Source organism: Ischnura elegans, chromosome 1 (genome assembly GCF_921293095.1).
Source record: "Ischnura elegans chromosome 1, ioIscEleg1.1, whole genome shotgun sequence".
Lineage (NCBI taxonomy): Eukaryota > Metazoa > Arthropoda > Insecta > Odonata > Coenagrionidae > Ischnura > Ischnura elegans.
Window position 1 is genome coordinate 32,056,399 of NC_060246.1, and position 12,731 is coordinate 32,069,129.

A 12,731-nucleotide genomic window follows, 5' to 3' on the forward strand; every position below is an offset into this window, starting at 1 on the left:
TTTATGAAAGAATCAATACTAACATTAACACAATAGATACAGTGGACTCAAGAAAAATTTAGTACTGAATTTTTTTAAAGATAAAATTATTAAAATAATGACACTATCTACGTTTACACATTGATTTTTAAGTAGATTCTTTCACTGACAATGAGAGGAAATAATAAAAGACATCACAGAAAAACCACGGGTGAGCCCGATTAAAAAGTTTGAAGACATGAGTGTCACCTATTTTGGTTAATATTATATAATTATGAGTAGTCGTCGGATAAGTTCAGGAGAAAGATTCCATAGATCAGTTTTTGCTTGGTCCTTAGAGGTAATTGTGCTTCAAACATCCACTGGAAGGAAATGGTTGGTGCTTTTAATCACGAAAATTCCCACATTTTTCCGTGACCAAGTACTAGAAGTTGAAATACTATCGTATGATAATCGATTGAATTGCAATCATTTCTCATGTTCATGGGTTATCAAAATATATTTAACAACGAGTGTTTCTGGTTATATATTGAGTGTTGTCTTTTTATGTTTTATATTGAGTTTATTGAATTTGACTACACGGAGATTTGACAGTAATTAGTTGCAAGGACACCCACTGCCACTTCCCCTGGGTATTTCCCCACAATGAATGAAAAATGATATGTTTTCACGTGAAATCTTTAAGTTAAACTATCACACATACAATCATGCAACATCCAGAATAACTCATGCGAATATCAGAATCGAAATGGATCTCTAAACACCTTACCAATTACGAACAGCTAGCCCTGCGGTCACATCTAACCTCTCCTCATTAAAACATGTTCTAATCGGCATCACACTCAAGCAGATAAAAATATTTACGCGATATTATTTAACTTAAGTTTCTCACCGCGAGTATTAGCTGACTCAGTATCTATGTACCTGCTAAGATCAACTCGTCATGACTTTTGAAATTTGCTAAATGATTGTAAAATTCATGGCTGAATGTTCAACCCCAAGTTTATATTTAAAAAAAATGGAATTTTATGAATTGGCTGACCCCAGCAAAAAAAATTCTTAGGTACTTCTGCAAATATTTTAGTCACTTAAATCTTGAACATGCCTCATAATTGTAATGGCCATAAAACAATTTATTTCCCAAGGTAGATTTTGAAAAACTTATGCAAGAACTTACAGAGGCCTAACTCTTAATACTCGTCGGTCATTCTAGGGATCAAATAGCGGAAGGACAAAATATAACCATCATGCTCTATGGTTGGTGAAGCTTTTAATTGATAAATACCATCATAAGTTTTCTCTTGGATTTATATAAAACTTCAGAGACTAGATATTATTCTAGAAAAACCAGAAATTATGCGCATGAATTAAGCATCTGTTACAAAGTATCGTTTTATTTTTTCGCTAAGGAATTACGACCATTTCAAAGTTCAAATGTATCATGATTTAAAAGGCAATTCGGGATGTCAATTACAATGAGCAATAACAGACTATATGCTGAGAACGCCGAGTCCTGAGTTTTATCACGCAAGCATAAATAATAATGGATGAAAACCCAACGGTAGACACCATTTAAGGAAAAATTTTAAATTTTTAAAAGCAATGAAGGAGCTTCTACAAGACCTTGTGGTATTGTTTGAGAGGCAAGATAGCTAGTAGAAATATTGTTTCAGAACACGCGATTAGCTTCAGAGCCGCAAAGGGCTTCTCTCATTTACTGCATGCCTGAGCAGCGTAACATTCTCGGAAAACAATTGCTGATATGAAATATAGTACATATAATATGATTTTCAAGCAAATACAGGTAACATACACCATAGTTAAGGGCAAAATTTTTCAAAAGAAGCAGGATTACCTATCATGTAATCTTCGATTAGAGATTTTGAAAACAGTGTAAAATAGAAACAAATGTAATCCTAATATTCATAACATACCATATTAACACTTAAAAAACGACGAAATATTACCAATGAATTATTTCTCAAGACTTCCCAATTAAAAATTATCGTATATTAAGACAACTATGATGATTACCTTGATGATCACAATTACACTACCGCACTAGTTTCATATCTTCTATCTGCATGCTCTCTTAGTATCAAGAAGATATTAATCGTATCTCACGAGGGGCGAAAGTGTTCGCTGAATGGTTAGACTTGGGTTCTAGTCCAAATGAATGTAGAATTTTTTACGTTTTTTTTTAATATTTGATGAGTTCGTGAGCATTGAACAAGAAAAATATAACGTATCTTGGTATTTCACCGAAAGCAGAAATTATGGTCCTTCTGTCAAGGCCAAAAGTATTCCAAACACTGCCATTTCGAATTTTTAAACCACCTTGTAAATTAATGTGGAACGTATTAATAATAAAAAGGTATTAAAATTAATGTGGAACGATTTAATCATCTTTTATATAAGTCAGTTAATTAGATATTTTAGGCAATTACAATTTTGCCAATTACTACATTGTGTTGGTTGGAAAGATAAAACTTATCAGTGCTCACGTATTATTCGAGAAAGTACAGGATGAAAATAATCTGAAAAGTGTGTAAGTGCTGAGCATAAAATCATCATCCCTCGCACACTCACCTAAGAATTTAAGAAATTTAAAACAGAATTCTACATCCATTTGGACGCGAGTCCGAGTGGCAATATTCGTGGGGGATATTTTGCCTATTCTCGACGTCAGTGGTCTGGTCCTCGGCGTGAATTAGCCGTAACCGTAAAAGGTAGCCTTCGATCGGAAGATCGGCTCACGGCAGCGTATGGCTTATCGGCGACAAAGATAAACTTCTTGAGCATTGTTGCCAACTCTCCAGAGATTATTCCAGAAACTCACCCCATTCAACCGGTGAGTAAAGCATACCTGCACGCAGTCTTTTGGAAACGGTACATACACAGTTTGCAATCCTCAGATTGATATACTGCAGCCCATCATTTCTCGTAATCCTAAGACAGTTATTTTGGTTTCGATAACTAAGCATCCGTGGCTGCGTAATCACCGATACAGAAAAGTGGTTTGCACAAATGCTTCAAAACCACTACGTGACGTCGGAAATTAGACTTTCAGGTACCACGCCACATGGTCGCGTCTCGCACAAGTTGCCCGGGTTGCAACTGCTGTGGGACGTGTCATCATCATTAGTCAACAATCCTAAGATTGGTTTGACGCAGCTCTCCATTTCTCTCTCCTATCCGCTAATCTCTTCATAGCTACATATTTATTCTCTTTTACATCCTTTATAACCTGTCCGATATAACTCATTCGGGGCCGTCCCTTGCCCTTTTTCCCTTCCACTTGTCCTTCAACGATTGTCTTCATCAGACCATCGTGCCTCAAAATGTGGCCAACTAAGTTGTCCCTTCTTCTGCTTAATGTTTTTAGGAGGCTTCTCTTTTCTCCTACTCTCCTTAGCACTTCATGGTTACTCACACGGTCAATCCATTTTATCTTCATCATTCTTCGGTAGCACCACATTTCGAATGCTTCCACTCTTGACTTCTCTGCTGCTGTCAACGTCCAAGCCTCGCTTCCATAGAGAAACATACTCCACGTGTATCCGTGATAAAGTCCCTGACGCTCATCTTCCCCGTATCCTTCTTTATCTATCCTCGGTACTCTTCCCTTGGTCTTCCTCTGGGGACTTTTACATCAATTTTCCTTCCAATGTATACCTGTAGGTATTCAATGAATACTATGATACAATTATCGCTCGCCCATATTTCCCCGGATATATACCCATTATTACTTTGCCAGGGAACCTTTCGAAACCTCATTATGACGGTCGATTATCCCTCAGGACACGCTAACTCATTCTCTGCCCCACTCCCATCGCTCCTATGTCGCTGTCCATCTGCCCTCACGGCCTTTTCTCCAACCCTTCTCTACTTATCGCGCTTAGAGATCAAGCTGTCGCCGTCCCGTCGATCATATACCACCACGCAACGAAGAATTAAGAAAGACAAATGACTCCCTTTTTATATAACTCCACTAAGAAAAAGGAATAAAATTAATATATTTACATAAAAATACATTGATTTATGTATTACATACGTTCACTGTCTATATCTTTTGCACACTCTGAACTGTTATCGAAACCGAAAAACGTCTAACAGTTGAGCGAGCTCGTAATAAAAATGCTTAAATGCTTCGATAGATAAATTCTTAAACGCTGAGAAGGAAACGACAGGTGAGCTATAAAAAGAATTTCGGCGAGGAAAAATGTTATCAACTAGAGAATTTCCAAGTATTTTGCCCAGATGAAAGCTTAAAAATATTTTCTTTGCGATAGAGGTACTAAAAACGCAAACTTGAAATAATACAAGCAATATTATTTGACCTCTTTATTTCTTATGTATGAACATGAATTGATAGTACTTAGATAAAATTCCCAAATATTGGTTCAGAATGAACAGATAAAAATGCCTTACAATCAGTGGGTACACTAGTCCAAGTCCAATTCAAATAATATCTCAATGTAATAATCCCGGTTAATGAGGGTAGTTGTTAAAACTTAATATAAGCAATGAACTATGAGACATACGGGGTCTAATGAATAGGAGACATAGGGGTCTAATATCACAACTCAAGGGAAGATTTTCTCAGGCACTTAGAAAAATACATTATAAAACATGAGTGAAATTAATTTATCTTGAACGATCAAATATAGGTGTACTGAAAGCTGTTTTTTCATATTAAATTCGCTGTTGCACGATAAATTATCAAATGAAAACGTCATTTTAGGGTAATGGTGCGAAAATTACTTCGTATTCACCAACCCGAATTTAGTAAATGGTTCAAATTATAATGCAAAAACATTTTTGACTTCGGCAAAAAGCTCTATGTGCGTCTAAAATCTAATCTTTCCCTACAAACAATTTGCAAACAGGTAAACCTTCACTCGAAAGGCTTCATAAATGACGTGGTCGGTAAGATACGCGAGTACACGGAGTATGTCAAATACTATCATAAAAACATTTATAAAAAAGCCAAAAATATTTCGACGTTGCAGTATAAGTTTCATCACCGCTTTGAGTATAATTATTGAAGCCGTCCAATGAACTGTTTGTTTTTTTTCCCAGCATGGCATTGTATTTTTTCGGCGTAGAATACGCCAGGTTATTTCAATCATAATCCTGACTCGATTGTTTCAGGCTTAACTTTGTGAAAATCCATTGTACACAATAAAAATTTATGGTACTTTTTCGCACAATTTATTTAAGACGACCGGTTTCGTCGCAGAGGCGACATCTTCAGGTACAGAAATTGTTATTTTTTATAGTTATTTTTCTAGCAACTATAAAAATAACGATTTCTGTACCTGAAGATGTCGTCTCTGCGACGAAACCGGCCGTCTTAAATAAATTGTGTGAAAAAGTATCATAACTTTTTATTGTGTACAATCCTGACTATTCAACGGACTCCCTAGGGGTGACGCGAAAGCCCTTCAAGTGTTTGACAAAACAGCATTCAGACCGAACCACATGTATACGAGCCGGCGCGTCATCACCTCTCTTTAGACGTTTAAATGCGCAGTTCAAACAAGGTCACAAGGCCCAAGAGGCCTGCGTGAGAGAAACGGGAGCGACTATAGTTCTGCAAACTCGAATAGCATTCGGCGGATAGTAGCACGGAGCGTGGTGTGAAGGGGACGAGGGACTTCGGTCCTACTCCAGTCCTCGCCCACTTACCCAAGAAAGCAAACAACCATAGCCCCACTATGACATCAAGCAGCTTCCTCGCGTCACCCACCCTCGGAAGCCAAGGCGATCGCGCGACACCACCCCGGTGGCTTTTTCTATCGGGCGCGGGTGGCGGGGAGGCATCAATATGGGAATCAAAACCGGCAGTGGTAACTAAGTGGGGGGACGCAGGGGGTCCTCCTCGCTGTCCCACGAGGATTATGTTCGATCGAAGGGCGAGGAACGGGCGGGGGCCCTTGCGGTGGTCCCTTTTGTGCGGACACGCGCGCACCCCGGAGGTATGGCATTCGGCGGAAGGGGAGGGGAGACAGGAATGGATAGATGACAAAGACACCCCCACACCACCCGCCTTCGCTTCCTAAACATCGCGTACGCCCGAGCTGAAAAAACAACCGGACGACAAAAAGAGATAGCATAGCGCACGGGACAACTAAATAAACAACTTCACCACACAGGTTACACGTACTACGCCATGAGTTAGCAGAAGCTTTCCGGGTGCGTTTTTTTATTCCTTTTCAGTTTCCGTGCATAAAAAAGTATACGTGAGTTTTATCATTCGATTCGAGCACGAATCATACACACATTTTCTGCAGAAGTGAAATCGCTAACGCCTCGTATTGTAGGAAATATTTAAAGATATATTTACAGGTTTAAAGAACGTAAATAATTCACAAAGCTAACGCTCGGTTATTTTGAATCAATTTCCTCTAAGAATAGGTATATCACCATCACATATATAAACAAAATAGCCACGACATCGCATTTTCTCAAAACATTTGAAAATAGTGAGTGAGTAAATTTTAGGAAGGAATTCTTGCCCACCGTTAAGCCTCACGAAAAACACACTAATGCATTTTACAAGAACTACCTGAGACAATTTATAGGATTTATCAATAATCATATCTCATGTGCATTGAATATCATGAGGTAGGGGTCAATAACGCCAGTAATACACACCAACAATAAATCTCCTCAGTGTAGAACACCATGAACTCTTTAGAGGTGTAAGGCATTCCTTTTTTTCCTGACTGACTGAATCGATGCCTGAGGCTAGGAGGCCCATAAATAATAAACAGAAGATGATATTGAGCGTCCTTATAGAAAATATATGCTAAATTTTCCCCTCATTTCCGCAACCGTCTAAGATTTACTTTTTATTAGCTATTGGTCAACTTGAGGGTTCACAATATTTTCAGTAATAGTATTATAAAAAATTAGAGGCCTGCCTATGGTCCTTATCGTGCTATCGTTAAAATTCACTGCTTATTACTCAGTGAAAAATTGCTTTCCTAAGGTAAAGGTGATGAATCTTCAAAACTAACAAGGATTTTCTCACGAATAAATTATTTAGAAAACTGAGTAAAGCTTGCATGACTCCGGATTTTCCCTACTCATTTCCACCTTCGTTTAAACGTTGGATTCTTACTATCTTCAACTCAAATTCACTTTTATGTCAAAAGTGAGAACCTCCATCTTAATATATCACCAACAACTTATTCAACACCTTTCAATTCTTCAAATGGAAATTTTGATTTCAAGTACGATTTTTTTTAGGATACCTATTTCTCTATTTCAAAACGGGCTAACTTACACATGAGCTTCGGGTACATCGACCTACCACTTCTGTATTCCTTCTCATGGTTGGGAGGGGCAGGAAAAAAATGAAATGATCAAATCATTTTGCGCCCAGCATGAAATATTCCCAGGGTTCTCAGCACGCTCGCCACCCTCCCCCTGACCCCCTTTACGCACACCCCTTCCTCATCAGCTCTCCCAAGAACACTTCTCCGCCTGAATGGAACACGGATCGGCTTTCGCTGTCAAAAAGCTCACCCGAGGAGATACATAAAACAGGATTTGTAATGAGTATGTAATATATTGCACCATGAAAGGGTCGGGGTAAGATGAGGATCACGAGAATGGAGGGGGGCTATACTTGGGGAGCGGAAAGGGTGTGAGCGGCCGAGGGTGTGGGCACCAGGGTAATTCACCCCCCTCTACAAAGGGGATGAAGGGTAGGAAAGCGATACAGTGGGTAGGTCTGTGAATGAAGAGCGGGGCTGTTACGCTCCGAATGATCGGATTGTGCGGTCGGATTTATCGGATCCCGCCCGAGGGATACGGCTGGTTTGCCAAAGAAAGGGTGGCCAGTTTAAAGTTGGGTCGCGGGGAAGAAAAATTGAATTTTGTTAAAGAGTGGTGCGAAAATTGTGAGTGGCTGCTTTGGGCGTAGAAAATGGGTTTAAAGGAAACCGCCGTAGCAAATAGCAAGGCGTAACCCCGGAAGAGGCCTTTCAGATTCACGAGGGGGCTTCTTGTTATCCACCGCATATCAAGCGAGATTTCAAATCCACTGAAAAAAAATTCCGATGAAATTTTCCAATTCCATGGAGTTTGAGCTAATAACAGCTTAAACAAAAAAGGTATATTTAACCTTTTTTAATTGTTTTGGCTACTTTCGTTTAACCATTAACTGGGTGTTATATGAGCGATCCCTGAGTATCTAGAAGTTACTTCTTTCAATTTATAATCATCTCGAGTATTGCTTGAGAAATTCTGAAGAAATTATCATGAAAAATACCCAGCATCGTTTCCAAAAATTACAAGAAAGAAGAAAGATATTGCTTTCATATATTGTTTCTGTAAATCTTACTGACCTTAATTTTAACCTTCCTGACTTTCCCTCGTACAATAGTAGAGGATAGATAGTGACTTTGCAGCAACGAAAATATTATTTTCTACAAAGATATTGTTTCATCCCTTACAGTACATACAAAATTATATTATGCCACATAAAAAAGTATATGCGTGTGCTCCTATATTTAAATAGCTACAGAAATTTGGGTAGAAAGTGTGCCTAATTACACTGCTTTGAAATGCTCCCAGTATTAGTTAAGCTACTAATCACCGAAGTCTAAAAAAGTGTCTAAAGTATAAAAAGATCCAAGCATTCATTTCCTACACTGCCATGTAAATGCGCAAAAGCCATACAAATCATGGTTTCCCATTTCCCGAGTGTAAGAGTTTTATCATGTTTTTTCCACATGTAATATATATATATTTATCTATAGCGGCTAATTGTAGTTGAAAAATTGCAAGTAGGAACAGATTTTTCCAAATCACAGTTAAAATATGAAACTACACAAATATCAAGTAAGGTCAATTGAAATAAGAGAATGATGCACTGCAAATGGGATAAAAATATAATACAGTCGATAAAGCAGGGTGTACAATAGAATTGTTCACAGCTGGAAATAACAGTTCGGTTCCTCTCAGGAAGCTTTCCCACGATTAGATTTGGGAGGACGATACGCGGCTAGAGTTGAATAAAAGCGTGGCCGACGTTGATGAAAGGGGCCTGATGTAGCCCGCTACCGCACTCCATTGAGAAAGACAGAGTGAGATATCACCAAACAAATTGAGCGGAGGAGAATACGTTCATAAATGACCCCCCTAGGAGTCACTTTGTCGCGTTGAAAGCGGGAAAGTCAAGAAGCCTGATTTACACAGACAGTACACAGAGAAGAGCTAACCAGATACTCGAGTTGGTTTTGCGCAAACGAATTCGGCACTCCGACCTTCATTCTAATAGTTACCTGAGCAGATTAGTAACGGTTCCAAGCGTGAATGTAAGGGTAATATCAGAAAAAACTGTGGATAACAAGAAGATTTATCTTTCAAAAGGGAAAAGAATTACTTCGAGGATTTAGATGCCTAAATTATCGATTAATTGGTACTTTGGTTTCAAATCCGTCATCTTCGTTGTCAAATTATCCACTTAAGGGTACTAAATTGCACATACTGATTGTAATAACTGTTTTATTTGAAAGAAGCGATACGATATATCACATGAAGCGCCCATTAGTCACATGAGACCCTTTAGTTAGATAGATTTTTAAAGAGTATAGTGAAAATAATTGTGCATTGGCAGGAACATAACAATGAGAGAACTTAAGACTAAAAATATTTAATTTTCTTAAATACTAAACTTATTTAAATTCTACTTGTAAGCATAATTATTTACGATAAAATAATGTTAAAGTCATGAATATATAAAAGAAAAAACAGTTTAAACCATTAATAAAATGAGAAAATGGACGTTTTTCATACGAGGAATGCATGATAAAAACTGTAGTTACACCAAGTCCCAGCCCGAAGTTTGCTTTGAAAATCGAAGGGTAATTAATGACTTATCATAAAAAAACGCCTAATAAAAACATAAGACAAAAGGGTTGAATAAATATATTTTTTTACTTTCCAATCCGCCAAGGAAAATTTTCACAAAATTACGACATAAGCCATCGATCGTACACAAAACCATCAGTAGAATAAAAACTCCATCATATTTTTAAGTAGCTGAAAATTTTTTTAATAAAGAAAATAACTAATTTTATCGCTACCATTAAATAATCACGAACACTCTCGTTGTTTCCAATCTCACTCTCATTGGTGCGGTAACCCTACCATATTCGGTATTCTCACCTTCTCCGCGTCAAAGGATAAAATTTTATAGTCGGCCAAAATCACTACCAGAGTTTCTCTTCTATCAGAGTTCCCTCCTTCGAAGACACGCACAAAAAACACGGCAGCTACTCGATTTAAATAAACACCCAATTCGAGCAAGGAAACAGGGAACCAGGGGATGCTATTCCGACGCTTCGTTTCAGAACAAAAGGTTCGCTTACAAGATTTGGCTGGCGGGCGGACGGGGGTAGGGGAGAGGACAATGACGGGGTCTAAATGGGAATCGGTTAAAAAGGCGAGAGCGGGATAGGCTCAATCAGTTTTTCTAAAGGGGATAGTTGTCACAACGGACACCACCCCCGCCATTTAGGAATCTCCCCGTCCCGAATACACCTCGCCCTCCTTCACACTCCCTTAGAGAGGAGACACATCCCATATGCCGATTTGCATGAATGAAAACGATCATTCCCCCACCTCTCACCCGTCCAGTCTCACTTTCCGCTCCCTAACCTCCCCCCCCCCCCTCCCTTCAACAATCCCCTCTAACAAGCACACCCCGCTCCCCTCCCAACCAGTTTATATCCTGCTCCAGCGCTGTCTCCTTCCGTCGGCTCCTTCTCTGAACGAAATGCTATGATGCAAGTCCCACTGCGGGATAAAAAAATTGCAAAACTGGCTGGATTGAATATTTCACTTAATATCCTAAGATGGATTCATCAGCTACAGTTTCCTATTACGATTTGGTCTAATTGGAGGCATTGACCGAAATGATAAATGATAAAATCAAGTGAGGGTCTTTCAGTAAAAGACTTTGGATCACACAATGAATGACGTGATAGTCCATACACTTGCCCGCCGGGAATTGTATTAGAAAGTCCGTATTGAGAGCACATTAGAATGAACATTCAAAATTACCTAAGACCATGGTCAAAAACCCCTTCTAAGCAAAGCCACTTTCATCCAGGTCGATATGATGAAAATGAACGAAAAAATACGGCGTTGAATGCATATAAAATATATAAAACCAAAGTTAAATCTATGCGGAAATAAAATTGGCTATTTCATTCAGTTGACAATTCAGATCTCCACAAACTTACGCCTTCCAAAAAAAACGGTAACATCACCCAATCTATTTCAATATGATCAATTACATTTCGAAAATCTAGATTGAGTGTCAATTACGGCTTGATATTGACTGTCCAAAGTAATTACATTGAAAATCAAAGAATTCGATACATTTAATGAGATATCCTTAAAAGAATTACTCAATTTAAAAATTACAGGACGAGTATCTGATTAGTTACCCCATGCCAAATCAGAATTTCATAAAGAGACATTTTCTAGATTTTCCTCAATTGCAGCTTTCAATGAATAGTTATAATTTGGTATGTACTTAAATTGATTTGATTCGATACTTAACTTTTAACTAATTATTTTTAATGTTTGATAATTAGCATTTATTAATTAACCAACAATATCAATATTCTCAAGCTTAGCTTTCTCGCAGGAAATAAAAATGAAGACCGGATATTATTTTAAATTGAAAATAGTGCATTTCATTTTTGACCTCAAAAAATAGGATCGGATACGTTGCTCATATGGCTGACATTTAAACTACGTCGCTTGTGTCATATCACCAGGCTTACTTTCAAAATGCTATCTTCTGGTAACCCACCTCATCAGTTCGAAAAATTTATTTGGAAAAGAAATATTCATTTAATACCCGCTAGGAATCACAATTTTGACATTTACATCCACCAACATAGAACTTCTCAATTGAATAAATCACTTATATTAACAGTTGCCAGAATATGGAACTCATCACCAATAGAACTAAGAAACTTGCCATCATTACATTTATTTAAAACAAAAGTGTGAAAGTTACTTCAAGATAGTTTATGGCAAATGCCAGTTTAACTAGCCATGCTGATGTGATTGGATAACTGATGTGATGAGGGATAGAATATATTTTTTAAATGTTTTTATAATTTTCCATTAGTGTTGCGTTTTGCTAATAGCCTCGTACATATTTTTTTAATAAATAGTTAGATTATTTTCAATGTATTTAAAATGCATGGAAATTTCATGGCTGGATTCCCAGGTATCCGCATTCGCGATGCAAGTGCATGTATAAGTTTTTATAAGTTTACATTTTGATTTTACTTTTTTTTTCATTTTTTGTTTGCAATTGCTAAGTCATGTTTTTGTGTTTTTTTTGTAGCTCTGTAAATTGATTTTATTGAATTTTTTGTGGTTGTAAAATATTTTATGGGCTGGAAAGGTCCACAATGATAAATAAAATTGAAAAGTAAAATTGAAATACAACAAAAAAATGCTCCTTAACCTCCTCCATAACTGGTAACCTACGCATTAAGTCAAGAGAATCCAAGAGCCCTAGGATGTTACCGCTCCCCTGAAATTGACCCTATGAATTTCTATAACTCCCACGAAAATTAACCTGATGCTTCCATTCCCTTCCCCTTGTTCAATGTGGGCCAAAAGTGGTTTTGGATGAAACGTATCACAGTAGATCGTAGTTCGCTGAAGGAATGGAATGAATTAATACTGCTCATAATTAAGACTTT